Source organism: Lactuca virosa, chromosome 7, assembly GCF_052849685.1.
Source record: "Lactuca virosa cultivar CGN04683 chromosome 7, Lactuca_virosa_CGN04683_v6, whole genome shotgun sequence".
In the NCBI taxonomy this organism is placed as follows: domain Eukaryota; kingdom Viridiplantae; phylum Streptophyta; class Magnoliopsida; order Asterales; family Asteraceae; genus Lactuca; species Lactuca virosa.
In genome coordinates this window covers 224,365,598-224,387,294 of record NC_136432.1, presented here as the reverse complement: position 1 = coordinate 224,387,294, position 21,697 = coordinate 224,365,598, and the positions used below count along the sequence as shown (strand labels likewise).

Sequence of the window (21,697 nt, the reverse complement as noted above, 5' to 3'; positions counted from 1 at the left end):
TCATATGGACTGAACTTATGCAATCTTAACTTCTTGCCACCTGGCAGTACAGGGCCTGCCATTGCTTCCAAGTTGTTATGCAACCAATTGAGAACTTTCAGAACTCCTATGCAAAGCCAACTTTAACTGGAATGGGCACAGAATATGTCAACACGATAGGTTTTAAACTTATATGCACTGACCCTCCTGTAATGAATATGTTCAAAGTCACAAAGACTTGTCAACAGTCATTATAAGGTATTCCAATGGAGATCAACTCCATGGAAACTAAGTCTCATATTCAAAGTACATTGCTTTGGACATGCTTCTTGCATTAAGTTTTCTAATCTTACACAGATAACTTCCACATATGGAGACAACTCCATATTCTCATTTTGACTATCACTTCTGAGTAAGAGATGCCTCTTTTCAGAATATGTCAATATGGTCCTTCCAAAATTAGCACTATACTTCCAACTGTCCCTGAGCAACCAATCTTTGGTAAACCTCAGATTGTCCTCGACAATTGCTTAATCATTTTAGTCATATCCAATTCTAGACCTTTTCCCTTCTTAATGCCTCTAGGCATTTGGAAAAATTTAGAAATGACAAATATTATAGCACATGCAATCGATCCTGTACCCACAGCAAATGGTACACGATTCATGATGTCTCACATAAAGACATGATTCTAGACCAGTCTTTTGCTACAATATTTTTATTTGCCATGTTTTCAAAATTTGACTATGAAGAGGGATGCCGTAATCATAATCGAATTTTGAGAACGCAATATATAGAATTTCCTTAAGTTGAACCAATCCAACATGAAATTCATATATATATATATTCTTGACTAAAGATGATTAAGGTCTCAATCTAAGCCTTTAGAACTGAAATGAAGTATATCCTCTCCCTTAATTTTAGCAAAACAACTTTTTCAATCCCTGCAGCCTCACGAATTGAAACTTTTGTTTTCTATAATTAACATTGCTAACTTGCAACACTAACAATAATTATCATGCTCCTACTAACATGATGATTATTAGCATAACACTTATGCTCCCACTAGCTTTGACATGTACTCAGAAATCAGCTGGACTTCTAGAAATCAATACTTTATTGACTTTCTTACCAAAGTTCAGATTTCTGATACGAGATGCTTTGATAAAACTTTATCAAAATCATACACCTTTCCTTAGATAGCATGCATGTGTGTCTAAACAATTTCAGAACTATGAAAAGGGATGTCGTAATCATAGTCTCAATTGTTTAGACCTTTTGCCATCTGCTTCAAATCTACTTGGTGGAAGTGTTTCCTCACCATCATTTTCATGAATCGGAGAGAAACCTTATGACCCTTAGATTTTATGGTGTATGTGTTCTTATCCATGTGAATCATCAAAACCATAGTCACAAGACAAGGATAATGACAAATCCAAACTCATATGGACTGAACTTATGCAATCTTAACTTCTTGCCACCTGGCAGTACAGGGCCTGCCATTGCTTCCAAGTTGTTATGCAACCAATTGAGAACTTTCAGAACTCCTATGCAAAGCCAACTCTCAGACTTAGCCTTTCTCTTTACCATTTGGTCAACCGGGTTGACTATGGCCAATCCCTTTCCATTGGGAAGAGAATGTTTTTTCTGGATTTCCAGTGTCACCATTGTCACTGTCCATAAACCTTTTGGGAAGTTGATCTTCTAATCAAATTTGCTTTACTATCGTTCCAAATCATTGCTGATTCAGCAGCACCAAGCAAATAGATATGATCATTAAGGTTCATGGCATAGTATGTTTCATAGTAGTCCCAAAGGAACTCACTATGTGACTTAGAAAGTGATTGAACATCCAACTTTCTCAAGACTTTGACACCCAACTCTCCCGGCTTGTCAATATGTGACTTCATCTCTAAGATGTGATCACACATAGACCTTGCTTGCCATTAGGGTTTGAGTGACCTTGAACTTGTGGGTTAGGGAGAATAATTGGAGGAGGTGGAGGAAGAGAAGTATGACTTCCATGAGCCAAACTCGGGAAGTCATATTCATTAGGAAAGCTTGGTTTGGGAAGATCATTGTTGTCTAAACCAGACATCAACAATGGGAGAAATTCACGTAAAGTTGATTTAAGTCCTTAATATAACACCCAATATGATATATTAAGGCTAGGACTCACCAAACTATTTTATAACTTGGAAGAGGGATGTCGTAATCCAAGCTATAAAATATTTGAAGGTAGGTGAATGACGATTCACCAATTTCCACCAAGATAAACGAAATGTATTATTAGGTTTTAATTGGTTTTGAAACTCCTAGATTCTTTTGAGATTCATTAAACTTTTCAATGGCATGTTTCAATCTCGAGTGTGCCCTTCAGGTTTTGTGACTGGGATGCCGAGGATCACAAAACAAGGTGTGAAGTAACCATGCAAATATACTTGGTACCCTTAATATTTACCCCTCAATCGATGTGCCGGTTAACCACACACGCTCCAACGATACTATGATAAACATTAAGTTACCCTTTGCCTACCTTGTTAAGTCCAGGTTAGTGTGCCGGTTAACCACACACGCTCCACTAACAGCTTAAACAAAGTGCAAAGTGTAATTTCATGGATTAGCACCTTATTCACATTTTCCTAAGTAACTAAGATTGGGAATTTATAAGTGTTTAGTTACTTAGTATTTATCATTATACTTATAATGAAGGGAGAATTATAGTCCTTGTCCTACCTGTTCGGCTAACGACCCTCCACCGGTCAAGGAAGCGGTGAGTGAGAGTGGACACCCATTAAACTGCCATTTTATAGGCAGTAACCTTATACCCCCCTTATAGACCGGCTTCATGAATGAGGCCTACTAATGGTAAGACGACTTGCTCTTATACATATAATATATTAAACTTTTAATATTATAATAGTATAAGGGTGTATTTTAGACATTTAAAATACTTGGTGGTTTAATCTATTAATTAAACTAGACTTTTAATTTAATTAAACTCAAACCATATCTTTATTTATGGATTTAATAATACTCTTTTAATTAAACGCTTTAATTAACTATTAATAGAGTCCATAAGAGTTAATTTGAACTATTCAACAAAACATTATAATTCCAATTATTAAATTCAAAATTAAAATCATTTAATTAATTGTTTAAGTTATGAACCCAAGAGTCTTAGAAATCAATTTTTTTTTTCATAAAAAACTTTTTTCAAATTCCAAAACTTGAGGGTAAGTTTTGTAACTCTTGATAACCTTTGGATTCCATAACTTATGGAATTAATGGTGTTTTATGATGAAACTTTCCATGTTCCATAACTTAAGAACAAGTTATGGAATTCTTTAAAACATTAACACCAAGTTTTGTAACTCCATAAAAACTTTGAATCAATTTTTTTTTATTAAAAAAAACTTTCATATCCATAACTTATGGAAGTTTCAAAACTCTTAAGATCACAACTTTAAAAAGAAAAATTTTGAGCTCCAAAATTTTATGACAAATTTTGTAACTCCTTAAAACATTTAGATCAAACTTTTAAAACTAATAAAATAATCATATCATTTTATCTTTTACTAAATTTGACCTAATTCAACACATATAACAAATAATTCAAATTTTACAAATAATTCGTTTTTCACAAAACAAGTAATTATCTTAAAATTTGACAAACGTCATGTTTTTTTTTCCTTTTTTTTTCAACTTGAAAATAAAACATTTGCATCAATATAACAGAAAACAACCCATGGCTCTGATACCACTTTTGGGTTTTGGGCATTCTAACACTCTTATGGTGTACATGCAACCCTATAAACCTTGGATCTATGTTTTCTCTATTATACATGCAAATATTAACTATTCCAAGGTTTCATCCTAACTAGCATATTATGAAGCACCTATACTACAAAGTTCTAGTTAGATGACCTACCTTTTGATGTAGCTTGATGTCTTCAAGCTTTAAGAGCTTAGCCCCAATAGTGTGGAAGCCTCAAATGGAATCACAAATCACCAAAACACCTTGGAAGAACTTGAGAGAATATGTATGCACACTAAAATCGGCTCACTCTTATTTTCACACACTTGTTTCAATTTTGTGAGCCAAGGACCCCTTTATATATTATGGAGGATTAGGGTTACATCCATGTAAACCCTAATACCCATGACCTTTCATTTACATAGGATCCATGGGTTAAAAGCTCCATGGACCATCCATGAAAGCTTAGCCCAACCTAAATGAACTTGGCCCATTCCATATATATAAGAGTCCATATTTAATTAGTTCTTTTTGATCACTTAATTAATTCTAAATTAATTATTGATCAATACTAATTAAATAATATGATTCCATATTAATATATTAGAACTTATAATATATTAATATAAATCATAAATATACTATTCTCAAAACACTATCCATATAAATTATGCCGGTGAAGTGCAACCCAAATGGACCATGCCGGGTCGGGTCAAGTACATACCAAATATAGTTATGGACTTAGACATTAATCCAACAGTCTCCCACTTGGATAAGTTTAAAACTATTATTGAGTATGACTTCAAAACCTAACTGGCAATCGTAACTCTTAAAGCCGCTGTCGAACTCTGACCTTGTCAATGACTTGTCCATTAGATAAGGGATCATATATTCCTCCATTCTAGATATCATATGGACTGAGACATGGATTATAATCATTCTCTCTGTCCATTTGTTGTTTCCCGATTTTCGATTTATGATGACTGAATGATTGAACAAATCAAATCAGTCCTGGCTTGGCCAAGCACTCACATGTGTCATCGCTAAATCATCGAGGGGCCCACAGATATCGCTTTTATCCCGAAGGTAAAAGGAATGGATAAACTTCGACTCATATGGCTTGTTCTACTACTTGTTGAATCATACACAAAGGCACGTTTTATAACATCGAGTTACCAAATGCGTTTTCGTGCAATCAATGTATAACCAACTCATAGTAACAACTCATATCTCTAGGTTTGAAGAATATAAGATATTATCGTCTCATGATCACTCGTGATAAAATCCATGAAGTGATTCAAATGAGCGCGGGTTGAATCCAATACTCAGAACTTATGAGCACTCATGAGTGTTGTAGCACCACTTTGTCCACCAACTTGGACCTCTACAAACCAACCCATGACAGTCTTGATTCATATCTACTTCCAACATATGACCGACTGTGGATGGTTTGAATAACTTAATCATTCAGGAAGAGCGACTTAGTTATTCTGGAAGTCAAAACATGCAAAGTGAAACACAAGAATAAATGAATCAAATATGGTATCAAACCCTATGAATATAAATAAACACTTTTATTTATCACCATACTGATTACTCATTATTCATTGTTTCGGTTTTATCAACTTTATACTTGAATTAAAAACACTAGTTGTCCCATGCTCCAAGCATGTACACTATGTTTTTCTTAAACAATAGCTTTTCCATACACCAAGTATGCACTCTATGTTTGTCTATGATCCTTACTTTGTGAAATAAACCAATTGAACATAATTTCAATGATTCTAATTTCACACTCCCAAATCCTTATCGAAAAATGTGAGAATTTCAAATTCCTATCATTTATCGAAATCTGTTTAGATTTTAAACTTATATGCACTGACCCTCCTGTAATGAATATGTTCAAAGTCACAAAGACTTGTCAACAGTCATTATAAGGTATTCCAATGGAGATCAACTCCATGGAAACTAAGTCTCATATTCAAAGTACATTGCTTTGGACATGCTTCTTGCATTAAGTTTTCTAATCTTACACAGATAACTTCCACATATGGAGACAACTCCATATTCTCATTTTGACTATCACTTCTGAGTAAGAGATGCCTCTTTTCAGAATATGTCAATATGGTCCTTCCAAAATTAGCACTATACTTCCAACTGTCCCTGAGCAACCAATCTTTGGTAAACCTCAGATTGTCCTCGACAATTGCTTAATCATTTTAGTCATATCCAATTCTAGACCTTTTCCCTTCTTAATGCCTCTAGGCATTTGGAAAAATTTAGAAATGACAAATATTATAGCACATGCAATTGATCCTGTACCCAAAGCAAATGGTACACGATTCATGATGTCTCACATAAAGACATGATTCTAGACCAGTCTTTTGCTACAATATTTTTATTTGCCATGTTTTCAAAATTTGACTATGAAGAGGGATGCCGTAATCATAATCGAATTTTGAGAACGCAATATATAGAATTTCCTTAAGTTGAACCAATCCAACATGAAATTCATATATATATTCTTGACTAAAGATGATTAAGGTCTCAATCTAAGCCTTTAGAACTGAAATGAAGTATATCCTCTCCCTTAATTTTAGCAAAACTACTTTTTCAATCCCTGCAGCCTCACGAATTGAAACTTTTGTTTTCTATAATTAACATTGCTAACTTGCAACACTAACAATAATTATCATGCTCCTACTAACATGATGATTATTAGCATAACACTTATGCTCCCACTAGCTTTGACATGTACTCAAAAATCAGCTGGACTTCTAGAAATCAATACTTTATTGACTTTCTTACCAAAGTTCAGATTTCTGATACGAGATGCTTTGATAAAACTTTATCAAAATCATACACCTTTCCTTAGATAGCATGCATGTGTGTCTAAACAATTTCAGAACTATGAAAAGGGATGTCGTAATCATAGTCTCAATTGTTTAGACCTTTTGCCATCTGCTTCAAATCTACTTGGTGGAAGTGTTTCCTCACCATCATTTTCATGAATCGGAGAGAAACCTTATGACCCTTAGATTTTATGGTGTATGTGTTCTTATCCATGTGAATCATCAAAACCATAGTCACAAGACAAGGATAATGACAAATCCAAACTCATATGGACTGAACTTATGCAATCTTAACTTCTTGCCACCTGGCAGTACAGGGCCTGTCATTGCTTCCAAGTTGTTATGCAACCAATTGAGAACTTTCAGAACTCCTATGCAAAGCCAACTTTAACTGGAATGGGCACAGAATATGTCAACACGATAGGTTATAAACCTCAAGTCGTGTGCTAGTGAAGAACCTCAGGTTTTATTCTTGATTAGTTCTTGAAATTCTTTTTAGGATCTTTAAGACTCCCACTATCCTCTTGACATATAAGACTATCTTGCCAAATATTCAAGAGATAGTGCAGATTCTTTATCAAGACAAACACTTCACACAATTGGCCTTAGTTGGTCTTTGTTTTATCCAAAACATCACAACTTACCAATTTCAAATGTACAAGAGTAGGACACTTTTACTCTTACATTTGACAAGTGTTTTAAACTTTTCTTTAAGATATGTCACTCAAGTTACAATCTTGGAGTATGACTCTAAGAATTGTTTTGGAACGAAGTATGACTCATCTTCCTGATCTAACCATTTCAACAATTCATGACTCCTCTTCTTAGTCATAATAATGCACTAAGATGACCTTTAGAGGACTAATTGTGATATGATTTCTAAATCATTAAGATGATCACAAACATGATACTAAAGTACTCTCCCATCTTTTCAGATTTGAGAAACTTTTATCTTTCTGCCTAATTTGATTCTTCCCATTCGTTCTGCCATACATTGAGACTTTTCCAATGTTTCAGAATTATACTTAAACTTGTAAGTATATCCATATTTACTAAACTTTAGTAAATCAAATAGTCTTAACGAGCTTTGTGGTGGACATGACCAGTGCACAAGAATGTGTACTCGATCCCTTTAGTCCTTCACTTGACTCACACATCCATGTGAACAAGTAATTAGTCTTGATTTTCCAATGCTTGAAAGTTCTCATTCATCATACTATTCAACTTGCATGATTCCAAGTTTCGGTCCAATTGAAACTTGGGTGATGAGGAACTTTCTTGATTTGGTAAATTTAGACACTACCACAAATGAAAGAATCAAATCCATTTTCCAATATTGCTGTCAGTGGAATCATATAAGCAACAATTTTCCACAAATACCATTGTAAGGATACTTCAAATAAATAAAATTAAACAATTTTCTTTTATTTTAAAACTTTGCGGCAAAACTTATCCTTACAATCCACATGGAAAATTGTTGTTATCTATTCCTTAGCAATATATCATAACTTCTTAAGCAACTGCTCAAAATTCTGATGCGATCGAAATCCACCTTCGCGATCAGAATCAGCATATACTTCCTTTAAGATTTCTCTCTATTCTTTGATTCTTAAAACATCAACATGTGACCCAGTCACATCATGTAATGAGGATCTCAGAATAGAACTTAACAGAGTTAGATAATGGGCTCTACCTGATGTAGAGTCAAACTTATTGACTTTAACATCCTTAGGTAAATTTGGCAGCTTTGCAATCAACGCCCCTTCCTTTGGCAAAATAAACATATGGACCCTTTGGTAATGGGACTATCTCAGACTTAGCCTTTCTCTTTACCATTTGGTCAACCGGGTTGACTATGGCCAATCCCTTTCCATTGGGAAGAGAATGTTTTTTTTGGATTTCCAGTGTCACCATTGTCACTGTCCATAAACCTTTTGGGAAGTTGATCTTCTAATCAAATTTGCTTTACTATCGTTCCAAATCATTGCTGATTCAGCAGCACCAAGCAAATAGATATGATCATTAAGGTTTATGGCATAGTATGTTTCATAGTAGTCCCAAAGGAACTCACTATGTGACTTAGAAAGTGATTGAACATCCAACTTTCTCAAGACTTTGACACCCAACTCTCCCGGCTTGTCAATATGTGACTTCATCTCTAAGATGTGATCACACATAGACCTTGCTTGCCATTAGGGCTTGAGTGACCTTGAACTTGTGGGTTAGGGAGAATAATTGGAGGAGGTGGAGGAAGAGAAGTATGACTTCCATGAGCCAAACTCGGGAAGTCATATTCATTAGGAAAGCTTGGTTTGGGAAGATCATTGTTGTCTAAACCAGACATCAACAATGGGAGAAATTCACGTAAAGTTGATTTAAGTCCTTAATATAACACCCAATATGATATATTAAGGCTAGGACTCACCAAACTATTTTATAACTTGGAAGAGGGATGCCGTAATCCAAGCTATAAAATATTTGAAGGTAGGTGAATGACGATTCACCAATTTCCACCAAGATAAACGAAATGTATTATTAGGTTTTAATTGGTTTTGAAACTCCTAGATTCTTTTGAGATTCATTAAACTTTTCAATGGCATGTTTCAATCTCGAGTGTGCCCTTCAGGTTTTGTGACTGGGATGCCGAGGATCACAAAACAAGGTGTGAAGTAACCATGCAAATATACTTGGTACCCTTAATATTTACCCCTCAATCGATGTGCCGGTTAACCACACACGCTCCAACGATACTATGATAAACATTAAGTTACCCTTTGCCTACCTTGTTAAGTCCAGGTTAGTGTGCCGGTTAACCACACACGCTCCACTAACAGCTTAAACAAAGTGCAAAGTGTAATTTCATGGATTAGCACCTTATTCACATTTTCCTAAGTAACTAAGATTGGGAATTTATAAGTGTTTAGTTACTTAGTATTTATCATTATACTTATAATGAAGGGAGAATTATAGTCCTTGTCCTACCTGTTCGGCTAACGACCCTCCACCGGTCAAGGAAGCGGTGAGTGAGAGTGGACACCCATTAAACTGCCATTTTATAGGCAGTAACCTTATACCCCCCTTATAGACCGGCTTCATGAATGAGGCCTACTAATGGTAAGACGACTTGCTCTTATACATATAATATATTAAACTTTTAATATTATAATAGTATAAGGGTGTATTTTAGACATTTAAAATACTTGGTGGTTTAATCTATTAATTAAACTAGACTTTTAATTTAATTAAACTCAAACCATATCTTTATTTATGGATTTAATAATACTCTTTTAATTAAACGCTTTAATTAACTATTAATAGAGTCCATAAGAGTTAATTTGAACTATTCAACAAAACATTATAATTCCAATTATTAAATTCAAAATTAAAATCATTTAATTAATTGTTTAAGTTATGAACCCAAGAGTCTTAGAAATCAATTTTTTTTTTCATAAAAAACTTTTTTCAAATTCCAAAACTTGAGGGTAAGTTTTGTAACTCTTGATAACCTTTGGATTCCATAACTTATGGAATTAATGGTGTTTTATGATGAAACTTTCCATGTTCCATAACTTAAGAACAAGTTATGGAATTCTTTAAAACATTAACACCAAGTTTTGTAACTCCATAAAAACTTTGAATCAATTTTTTTTTTATTAAAAAAAAAACTTTCATATCCATAACTTATGGAAGTTTCAAAACTCTTAAGATCACAACTTTAAAAAGAAAAATTTTGAGCTCCAAAATTTTATGACAAATTTTGTAACTCCTTAAAACATTTAGATCAAACTTTTAAAACTAATAAAATAATCATATCATTTTATCTTTTACTAAATTTGACCTAATTCAACTCATATAACAAATAATTCAAATTTTACAAATAATTCGTTTTTCACAAAACAAGTAATTATCTTAAAATTTGACAAACGTCATGTTTTTTTTTTCCTTTTTTTTTCAACTTGAAAATAAAACATTTGCATCAATATAACAGAAAACAACCCATGGCTCTGATACCACTTTTGGGTTTTGGGCATTCTAACACTCTTATGGTGTACATGCAACCCTATAAACCTTGGATCTATGTTTTCTCTATTATACATGCAAATATTAACTATTCCAAGGTTTCATCCTAACTAGCATATTATGAAGCACCTATACTACAAAGTTCTAGTTAGATGACCTACCTTTTGATGTAGCTTGATGTCTTCAAGCTTTAAGAGCTTAGCCCCAATAGTGTGGAAGCCTCAAATGGAATCACAAATCACCAAAACACCTTGGAAGAACTTGAGAGAATATGTATGCACACTAAAATCGGCTCACTCTTATTTTCACACACTTGTTTCAATTTTGTGAGCCAAGGACCCCTTTATATATCATGGAGGATTAGGGTTACATCCATGTAAACCCTAATACCCATGACCTTTCATTTACATAGGATCCATGGGTTAAAAGCTCCATGGACCATCCATGAAAGCTTAGCCCAACCTAAATGAACTTGGCCCATTCCATATATATAAGAGTCCATATTTAATTAGTTCTTTTTGATCACTTAATTAATTCTAAATTAATTCTTGATCAATACTAATTAAATAATATGATTCCATATTAATATATTATAACTTATAATATATTAATATAAATCATAAATATACTAATCTCAAAAGACTATCCATATAAATTGTGTCGGTGAAGTGCAACCCAAATGGACCATGCCGGGTCGGGTCAAGTACATATCAAATATAGTTATGGACTTAGACATTAATCCAACAGGAATAAGTCTGTAAAAGATCTTTGATAAACTTTTGTTGATGAACAATGTATCCGGTATCAATCTTGTTGAATTCCAATCCAAGGAAGTAATGTATTTGTCCCAAATCCTTTATTTTGAATTGGTCATGCAAAGAGTTTTTGATGTTTAAAATTTCTGTTGGATCATTTCCAGTTACAAGAAGATCATCAACATATATAGCAATAATAACCATTGAAGTAGAAGACTTCTTGATGAATAATGAATAATCATTAGCTGATCTGGAATATCCTTTTGTGATAAGAGTTTTAGACAATTTATCATACCATTGTCTAGATGCTTGCTTTAAACCATATAAAGATTTTTTGAGCTTGCAAACAAATGAAGGAGAAGAGACTTTATAACCAGGTGGAAGTCTCATGTATACTTCCTCATGTAAATCACCATGCAAGAATGCATTATTTACATCAAATTGATGAATATCCCACCCTCTTTTTACAGCCAAAGCAACTAAACATCTTATTGTATTAAATTTGACAACAGGTGAAAATGTTTCATGATAGTCTATGCCTTCTCTTTGAGTAAAACCTTTAGCCACTAGTCGTGCTTTGTGTCTTTCAATTGTGCCATCAGCCTTATATTTGACCTTGAACACCCATCTACATGCAATGGCTTTCTTCCCTTTAGGTAAAGGAACAATGTCCCATGTTTGATTTTCTGTTAAAGCTTGAATTTCTTTTGCCATGGCTTCTTCCCAAGCAGGTATTCCTTTTGCTTCATGATAAAAGGCAGGTTCTTTTTTATGTGTTTGAACATGAAAAGCAAAAGATGTAGATGATGGATTACAAGATTTAAAATGAAGATTGTCATCAGCAATGCACAAATTGGTGATGGTATGATCACAATTACCAAACTGCCCTTCTAAGATAGCATTGTGACAAACATAATCTTGAAGCCTTATGGGTGGTTGTCTTTGTCGAGTAGGTCTTGATAAAGGAGGAGGATTAAGAGGTGGAATTGGTTGAGCTGTAACAGAAGGATGAGAAAAAACTTCTTCATTTGAACATGATTCATAAACAATGTTTGGTAAATGAGAAGAAGGTAACTCTGAAGGATTGTTATTAAAAGAATGAAGAGGGAAGATGTGTTCATGAAATTTGATGTCTCTGGATACAAAAATGGATTTAGTAACCAAATTAAGAACTTTGTAAGCCTTTTGCCCATAAGGATATCCAATAAAAATGCAAGGGTGTGCTCTTGGCATAAACTTGTCACGGCCAACTGGATTAGATGAAACAAAACACAAACAACCAAAAGCTTTTAGTTGTTGAAGAGCTGGTTTTGTGTTGTACAAAAGTTCAAAAGGAGATTTCTGTTTTAGAACTTTGGTGGGCATTCTATTTATAAGATGAACAGCAACTTTAATACATTCACCCCAATAAGAAATACCAATGCCTGATTGGAAGTATAATGCCCTTGCTGTTTCCAAAATATGCTTGTGCTTTCTTTCCACAATGCCATTTTGTTGTGGATTATGTGGTGTGGATCTTTGGTGAATGATACCTTTTTCTTGAAAGAAATCAATTCCTTCATTGCTTGAACCAAGTTCAAAAGCATTATCTGTTCTGATTGACTTTATATTGGCACCAAATTGTGTCTTAATCAAAGAAACGAAAGCTTTGATGAGAGTAAAAGCATAGCTTTTGTGATTCAGTAGATGAATCCATGTGTATCTACTATAGTCATCCACAATAGTTATAAAATATTTGAATTTATCATGAGTTTGATGTTTATACGGACCCCAAACATCAACATGAATAAGTTCAAAAGGATTTGTAGTAGATGAGATGCTAGCAGGAAATGGAAGCTTGTGTTGTTTAGCTTTTGAACAAATAACACATGATTTTAAGCAATGTTCATCACAATTGGAAGGCAACAAAGAAAGAGTTTTGAGTTTATGAATGGGAATATGACCAAAACGATTATGCCACAAAATGGTATTGGAAGTGAGAGTAGAATTTGTTACAAAAGCATGAGAGTCATTAAAAGACTTGAGTACAGATACATTGTATGACAAAGTACTACTAAAATCAGTAGGATCAAGAACATAAAGATCATTTATTCTTTTGCCAATCACTCCAAGAGCAAGATTATGCTTCTGTGAAGGGTCCTGCAAAAGACATGCTTCATCAGTGAAAAGAGTGAAGGTTTGCAAATGAGATGATAATTTGGAAACTGAAATCAAGTTATACTTGAAATCTGGAACATATAGAACTCCATGTAAAATGAGAGAATCATGTAATTTGACATCACCAATGAATGAAACTGAAGTGTGATGACCATTAGGCATGCCAATCGAATGAGACTGAGAAATTGGTGTTAAAAAAGAAAAGAAATCTTTATTAGAACACATGTGATCTGTAGCGCCTGTGTCTATAATCCATGAGTGATATAGTTGAAGTTTAGAAGAGGATTTATATACATTGGCAACAAAACTCTCAAATGAAAAAGAATTACCATCAGGATTCATTGAGTTTTCACAAATGGGAGAATTGACTTGGCTGGTGTTTGGTTGCATGGAGTGATTATTGAGCATTTGCATAAGTTGTTGAAACTGCTCTTGAGTGATAGATTCAGAAGTAGTTGTGATCACATTTTGAGTACTGGATTTTGGTTCTTCTTTTCTTGTCTTTGTGAATTTGAAGGTGGATGGAAATCCAACGAGCCTATAACACTGGGATTTGCTATGGCCTGTTTTCTTACAGTGAGCACATGTAAGAGATTTCTTTGAAGAATGAAATTGCGATTCTATAGTAGCAGCCATATCAATTGCATCATTGTTGATTGCGGGAGAAGTATGAATATCTCGTTGTCTTTCTTCTTGGATGATCAATGAATAAGCAGTGGACAAACTTGGCAAAGGCTTCATCATCAAGATTTGACCTCTTATAATTTTGTAAGATTCATTCAATCCCATAAGTAACTGAATTAGTCTTTGATCTTCGAGATATTTTTGGATTTTACCAGACGCACCACAAGAACAAGTAGGAATCTCTTGAACATCACGTAATTCATCCCAAATTTTTGTTAATTTGGTAAAGTAGGTTGAGAATTCATCAGAATTTTGAGAAATCGAATACAACTGCTGTTGAATTTGATAAATGAGAGCACCGTTTGATTGTTCATACCTCTGATGTAACTCAGACCAAATTTCTTTTGCAGTTGGGAGAAATAGAACACTCTCTGCGATTTCCTTGTGAAGAGAGTTAAGAAGCCAGCTTATCACCATTGAATTAACACGAGACCACTTTGGAAACATTGGGGAATTTTCTGATGGTGGTGGAAGAGATCCATCAACAAATTGAAGCTTATTCTTTGCTGATAGAGACAAAATCATAGATCGTTTCCAAGTAGCAAATCCAACTCCAGTGAAAATGGTAGAAACAAGAACTGCACTAGGATTATCTGAAGAACCAAGGTAATAAGGGCTAGAAATGTCGATTGTTGAAGATTCAATCGGAATCTGTGGTGCAGCCATTGCAAAAAAAAATGATCGAAAAACAGAGATTGAAATGATTCGCGGAAGACGTTCACAAGATCAAGCTGATACCATGTAGAATTTCATGATGAAGAAAGATGAAGAAAAGAATGAATCTAAGAGAAGAATGTTTTCCATTAATTCTCACAAATGAAAGAGATACAATCTATATACAGAAGGGAAAGACATTACAGAGCACAAACAAACTTAGCTAACTTCTAACTACCAAATTAATTAAATTACAATGTTATCCCTGTTTATGTAAAAAATGACGAAACTACCCTTGTGATCATTTAGAAGCATTATGCTAACAGTTATAACAATAAAAGTTCAACAAGTCACCTAGTTTGAGTTCTGATGAAGTAATACATCTCATAAATCATAATCATTTTAGCTTATAATTTGCAAGACAACAAGCAGTGCATCCAAACTGTCCTACACAAGATCATTACAATCGTAAAAATAAAAAAATATCTTTGGACAATAATAACAAAGAATTTAAGTTGAGTTCTAAATAACACCATGAGGGTATATCCCGGGCCTTTCTATTTAAGACATACTTTTTCACAATATTACATTATTGCCATCATTTGAATTGTGTTTCACCACTTGTGCCTCGGTAATGCAACTTGTTTTCACTTTGGGATAACATGAAGGAAGGTGCCATCATTTGAATGGTGAGTTTCAAGATTCTTTTAAAGTCGGTTGTGTTTGCCTTTTCTAGATCACTAATAAAAAACAATACAAAACAAACAATGTTAGAAGTAAGGAAAATATTTAAAAATAAAGCACAGTGAAAGGCATTAGCTTTTGCAAGTTAGTAGAAAACATTCACAAATAACGCGATCTAGATAAAATATACAATTTTGTAAAATGTTGTCGGTTTTAATCATCTGATCATGTAAGAAAAAGTAAGATTTATTTAGAAAGATGTAAAACAACAAATATTAGGTTAAATGCAAGAAACAACAACATACGTTCGTTTATTTGTTTATTATATAGCAACCTACTTCTACTTAATTATAGCAATGTCCTCTAGATACAAGGCGAGTTTCGTTGCTATAATTGTTATTAAACACACATGATACATCCAGAACTTGCACCAATTCAAATTAAGAAGAAAGGAAACCAACAGAAGCTTCAAGGACATAACAGTCTACAGCGACCTCTAAAGATGAAAGTTGTATAATAGACTTGATGCCTGATTATGAACTGATTCTACCAGACTATTTAGACAAGGAGCTTAACACATTACATCTACATTCATTAGCAATGGATCATAGCGTTTGTTATGTGAATCCATATAAGCATCATAAAACGCAGCAAATAACAAAGAAATCAATAATCTGTTTAGTGAGATAAGCTAAAAAATGGATTAAATCTAAGAGGATCAGATAGCGTACCTTTCTGGAGCTATTGAATTAAAAAAAAAAAAAAGAAACAAAAAAACTAGTGAAATACGCCGCTGAATCGATCGAACGAATTAGGGTAAAAAAAAAATTTGGACCATTTCTCGATTTGTGCGTGTCATCCTTGCGCAGGGGCCATGCTAATCTTCTCTGTATCGTTCCAATTTTATCGGATGTCCCCGAAGGGACGATATATGATGCGAGGTCAGGATATATAAAGCATAAACGCCTTTCAATAGCCACCGATGTGGGAACCACGAATCAAAAGAGCAAATTTAGAAATTGATTAGGATGGAAAACCCTAATTTTTACTTTCTTCTTCGTTTTACCTCAAAGTCAACATACTGGAACCCATCAAGAGTAATCAAAGTCAACATACACAGCAAAATGAACAAGTCACAAGGTGATTTACTAAAAAATCAAGATGTGTGCTGTTTATTTTCTATTTCTCATCCTTTTTTTTGAACAAAAGAATTTCACTTATTTAATTTTCTCAAAAAATGACTATTACCTGGTTTATGAGCAAAGGGTTTTTATGTGAATGCAAATAGTAAATTATGGCTGTTACCCAAATCGAAAGGCGTTTTTTTAATATTAACCAAGCCGAAAGTCAATTTTTTTTTTTTTAAATTTTGTCCACGATATTTCGTTGTTGGTCAACAACTGTGTCTTTAGTTTTTTTTTTTTTTTTTTTTTCACATGAACAAGTTTAAGTTATGTGACATGGAGAAAAATAGTTACATGGACCTCTATTTGTCGTCGATGAAGAGCTTGAAACATTAATAGGATCCTAAGGTTGAGACATTATTGGACCATCTAAGGTTACACACAATGTGACTGATGCATTTTGCAATTTCATAAATTTTTTTGTTTGTTTGTTTTTTTTTTTTTGTAGATTTTCATTATATAGTTATATTTTTAAATCCACATTGCAAACACAAAAAAATAGCACAAATTCAATCAAAAGGCTTAATGTATTGATTCTAATTACTCAAAACCATGTAAACAAAAGATAACGCTAATGACAAAATTACCCCTCCATCATTAGCACTAATTGCGTTAGTCCAGTTTCAAGTTCAAGTCCTGAAATTATTAGTAGAATCAACTAAAACAGAAATAGCAGAACATGCTTTCTGTTAGGTTCATAAAAGCAATATTAAATGGATCTTGTCATCTTGATATAACTGACGTCTAAATACAAGGCAATTTTCGTTGCTATAATTGAGTATATTTTATCAAGTATAATGTCCTAATAAGAGAATTTTGAAAGTACAATGTTACAAGTGATAAGATCTTTTAAAGTGGAATGTTTTAATAAAAAACTGAAATTACAATATTGTGATGATAGACATGAAAGTGAGATAACATGTGCATTGAACAACTGATACTTAAGTATCATGAAAAGTTAACAGCTTAACAGAGACTAATCAGAAATATCATGCATACCTTACCTTCATCATCAATTGATGCTATCAGCCATTCAGGACTAATGAATTTCCCATATTTCCATGTTGTTGTTGCTATGAACATGACATCATAATTTCAGTAACTAATGTCCAAGCCTGAAGACGAAAAAGAACTCTTATAAACTTCCAACCACTATCATTATCATTAAGGACTGAATCATGTGTCTAACCAATCATATCATATTTGTGGCTTTATTCCAAACTAACCAACGAACCAGTGAAGTATGTTAAAGTATGCAACTTTAGACAGTTTGTGATTGTTAATTGTTATCAAACACACATGATACACCCAGAAGTTGCACCAATTCCAATTAAGAACAAAGGAAACCAACAGAAGCTATTGAAGACAATAACTACATCAAACAGAAAAAGAAAAACCCTCATCTCCACCTCTAAAAAAGACAGTTGTATAATAAACTTGATGCCTGTGAATCCATATAAGCATCAGAAATTGCAGCAAATAACAAGAAATCAATAAGTTTTTTAGCGAGATAAGCGAAAAAATGGCATTGAATCTAAGAGGATCCGATAGCGGTACCTTTCTGAACCGAATCTGAAAAAGAGATGCAGCAATCGATCGAGCGAATTAGGGTAAAAAAAAATTTGGACCATTTCTCGATTTGTGCGTGTCATCCTTGCGCAGGGGCCATGCTAATCTTCTCTGTATCGTTCCAATTTTATCGGATGTCCCCGAAGGGACGAACTATACTCGAAGGCGAAGCATTATAAAATCAAAAGCTTACGTTCCAGCCATCGATGTGGGAAGCAATGGCATTGTTTTAATCAGACGATAATCTAACTATTTGGTTGTAAGCCCTCGTTCCAGCCACCGATGTGGGAAGCAATGGCATTGTTTTAATCAGACGATAATCTAACTATTTGGTTGTAAGCCCTAATTTTCACTGCACTCTTTTTGTTTTACCACCTCAAAGTGAAGATGGTGAAACCCTATCAGTATCAGGCACCAAACCAACCAGAGTATAAGACGACATCTATACATTTTAGTTTTTAGTATTTTACTAATATAGTCGTATAGATAGAAAGGAGTCGACGTTTTTGGGTTTTTTTTTTTTAATTTTCATAAATAATAATTATATTAGATCCCCCATTATAAAAAGTTGGGCCGGAAAAACTAGACCGCAAATAGAAATCTGTAAAGAAAACCAAAAACGAAGATAAAACTAATGGTTTAGTTTCTACTTTTTCAGAGAACGAAATATTCAGTTTAGTTTCGGTTTTAGAAATTAGAAAACTGCAAAAAAACCCGAACTGCATCGATTTGTATATATAAATATATTTTATTTACATATATCTTCTATAAACCTATGTAATTTTATAACAATTGGTAGCATGTCGAGTTGGTTAATGTGGTGAACATATGAATTTGAGGTTTAGGGTTCAAATTCCTTAAACTTATTTTATTTGATTTTTAGTTGTTGTGATTTACTCATCCCATATCGGCTAGTTGGTAAAATTCCTTCTTCCTCTCTAATTATAAATGTATTGATCAAATTGCAAACTTATACATTATATTACATCTACTCTCACATCGATTGATGGATATACAATTATTTTGTCTTTATCTATAAAATATCAAAACCGACATACAAACATTAATATTTGGAGTTTGATTCGATATTAACTTGGGAGACCGAAACTTCTTGTTTTAGTATATAATTTTATAGTTGCGGATGGGGTTTAAAAAATCGAAACGCATTAATTAAAACCGAAAAAAAACGCAACCGATTGGTTTAATGTAACAATGGGTTTCAGATTTGCTCTGTTGCCTGGGGTTGCGGCCTAGTCATCAGTTGTCATGAGGCTTAGGGCTTCGAGAAAGGAAGGATCTAGCCCATTTCGGATGTAGTTGTCATGGTATAAGTGATCCAAGTATTCGAGTGTGTCTTCGGAGCCAAGGGTATGATTGTAATTGGGTATCTCGGTATTTTGTAGATTTTGGGTTTTATTCAGGAGGTTTTAAGGTTTGGGTGTGTTGTTTGGAGCGTAGGGCTTCTCGCCACCTTTTCGTGGATATAAGGTTCGTTGGAAACGGACCTAGGATGAGGGGGTTATGGTATTTTGAAGTTATTGCCAGTTTTGGTCCCTAATGGAAATATTTGGTGTCACACCCCAAAACCGGAACGGCGGAAACGTTCGGGGGTGGAGGACGTCATGTTTACTATCACAAGATATGCATTATAGTAAGCAAGTAATGAACAACCATTTCATTAGAAAGAAAGTGTTTACAATGCGTGTGTTCACAAAACATAGAATTCATAAGCAAATAACAAAACAAGACTTGAAGCTATTATGCTCCATCTTCTGAATTCCCAGCACGAGTACCTGTCTATTAGTCTCCTGAGAATACAAGTTATTTGAAAGAGTTGATCAGCAATTAAGCTGGTGAGTTCATAAGATTTTAGTGATGTAAGTAAGTTGTAAAATGGATTAAACCCTTTACTGGATTAAACCCTTTACTGGTAAGTTTCTAGTTTTGTATACCAAAAGTTCTGATTTGGAAAGTATGTTTTGTACTAGAAAATTGTGCATTGACTCTGTGTCCTATGACTTTACCCATACCTGGTACCCTTATGATGACTTAATGTATACTGAGCATATATATACCTAGAATCGAATAGAAAATAGACTGGGTGAATTCGTTCCAAGCCCACAACCAAACAAGGAACAGGAAATGAAGCGGAGAGCACACATCCTATTACCTGTCGGATCCTATTAATATATATATATATATATATATATATATATATATATATCCTTTAATGTATACATTAAGGAATCATAAGGTTAGCATTATGGTCATCTCTACTAAACGTAGCCTTCTACCAAGGCATCTAATGTTATGTGTGTTTGTTTCTTGCATGAGTTGTGTATTTTCCCAAGTGAGACTATCATTAACCAAAAATATAGTTTTTACATTACTGTTTATTGTGAGAAGATCACAATGTGAATGAAATGGGGAAATAATAAAGTACTGTAGTGTTGTATTATAGTAACTACTGTTGTACTTTCTACCTTAAATCAATTGTTATTTAAGGTATAATGTGATATGATTGTACCATACTATCGACTAATAACACGACGATGAAAGACGTCGGAAGAAATGACATTTGGCACCCGTAGACATGCAAGTCCCACTGTAGCGAACAGCAAGGTGTAGGATAGTCAATCCAGTATATGATTATACCCAAATTCACGCTCTCCCTCTAGGAGATTCTGGCTACAAATCGAGCCATGACAGGTGATGCCATGCCCCAAACGATGGTTCACATTTATGTTATTGTATACTTGTATATGTAATGTATGTACTAGCTGTATTGTATGTTTTCTCTGTCTAGTATGTAGTATGTTCTGTTTGTTTCTCATCATAGTATGCTTTGACTCATGTATGAACTGAATCTTTGTATGGTTCATTGTACTAGAAGTAATGAATAGTATCTTCCTAAACTATACCTATTATAGTTTACTAATGTTTTACTTGAACTGTTATTGAAAAGACTCATTTATCTACTAAGTTATGCTTGTACTTTAAAAACGGAGTTTTTGTAAAACTATAAAGTAACATAACTTTAAAAGAGTTTTTGAAATGTTTTGATCACTTATAAAAGACATAAGCAATCTTTTGAAAGATGTTTATAACAAACAATTACACAATTATCATTATGTTCAACTTGTATTCCCCCCCTTAAAAGCATTTAAAACAGTTAAAAGATTCATTACGGGGTATGAACTCACCTAATGTGGGTGATTCAACGAATACGCGTGCAAGGATGAGAAGTTCCACGAATGAAGTCCTGAGACACAACAAGTCCTAAATGACATATATTGACATATATTGGCATGAATATAGTGTTTATAAGCAACTATATGAAAGGAAACACCTTCCGGGACTAGGAAACACTTTGACCAAGTGTTGGAATCACATGTGATTCAT

General features: G+C 33.7%; 1 long non-coding RNA gene and 2 other non-coding genes across 3 annotated transcripts; all 3 read right to left on the bottom strand.

The window, feature by feature from the left end:
• Positions 1 to 15,222: 15,222 nt before the first annotated feature.
• On the bottom strand, positions 15,223 to 17,719 carry LOC145123429 (uncharacterized). The gene is made up of 2 exons (XR_013715142.1): positions 16,274 to 17,719; positions 15,223 to 15,598 (listed from the first exon to the last, which is right to left on the bottom strand). It is a non-coding gene; the product is annotated as an uncharacterized LOC145123429 (long non-coding RNA).
• Positions 16,366 to 16,468, bottom strand: LOC145127914 (U6 spliceosomal RNA). Its single transcript, XR_013716521.1, has one exon. It is a non-coding gene; the product is annotated as a U6 spliceosomal RNA (small nuclear RNA).
• A 623-nt stretch (positions 17,720 to 18,342) lies between the features above and the next one.
• On the bottom strand, positions 18,343 to 18,445 carry LOC145127915 (U6 spliceosomal RNA). The gene has a single exon (XR_013716522.1). It is a non-coding gene; the product is annotated as a U6 spliceosomal RNA (small nuclear RNA).
• Positions 18,446 to 21,697: the final 3,252 nt, after the last annotated feature.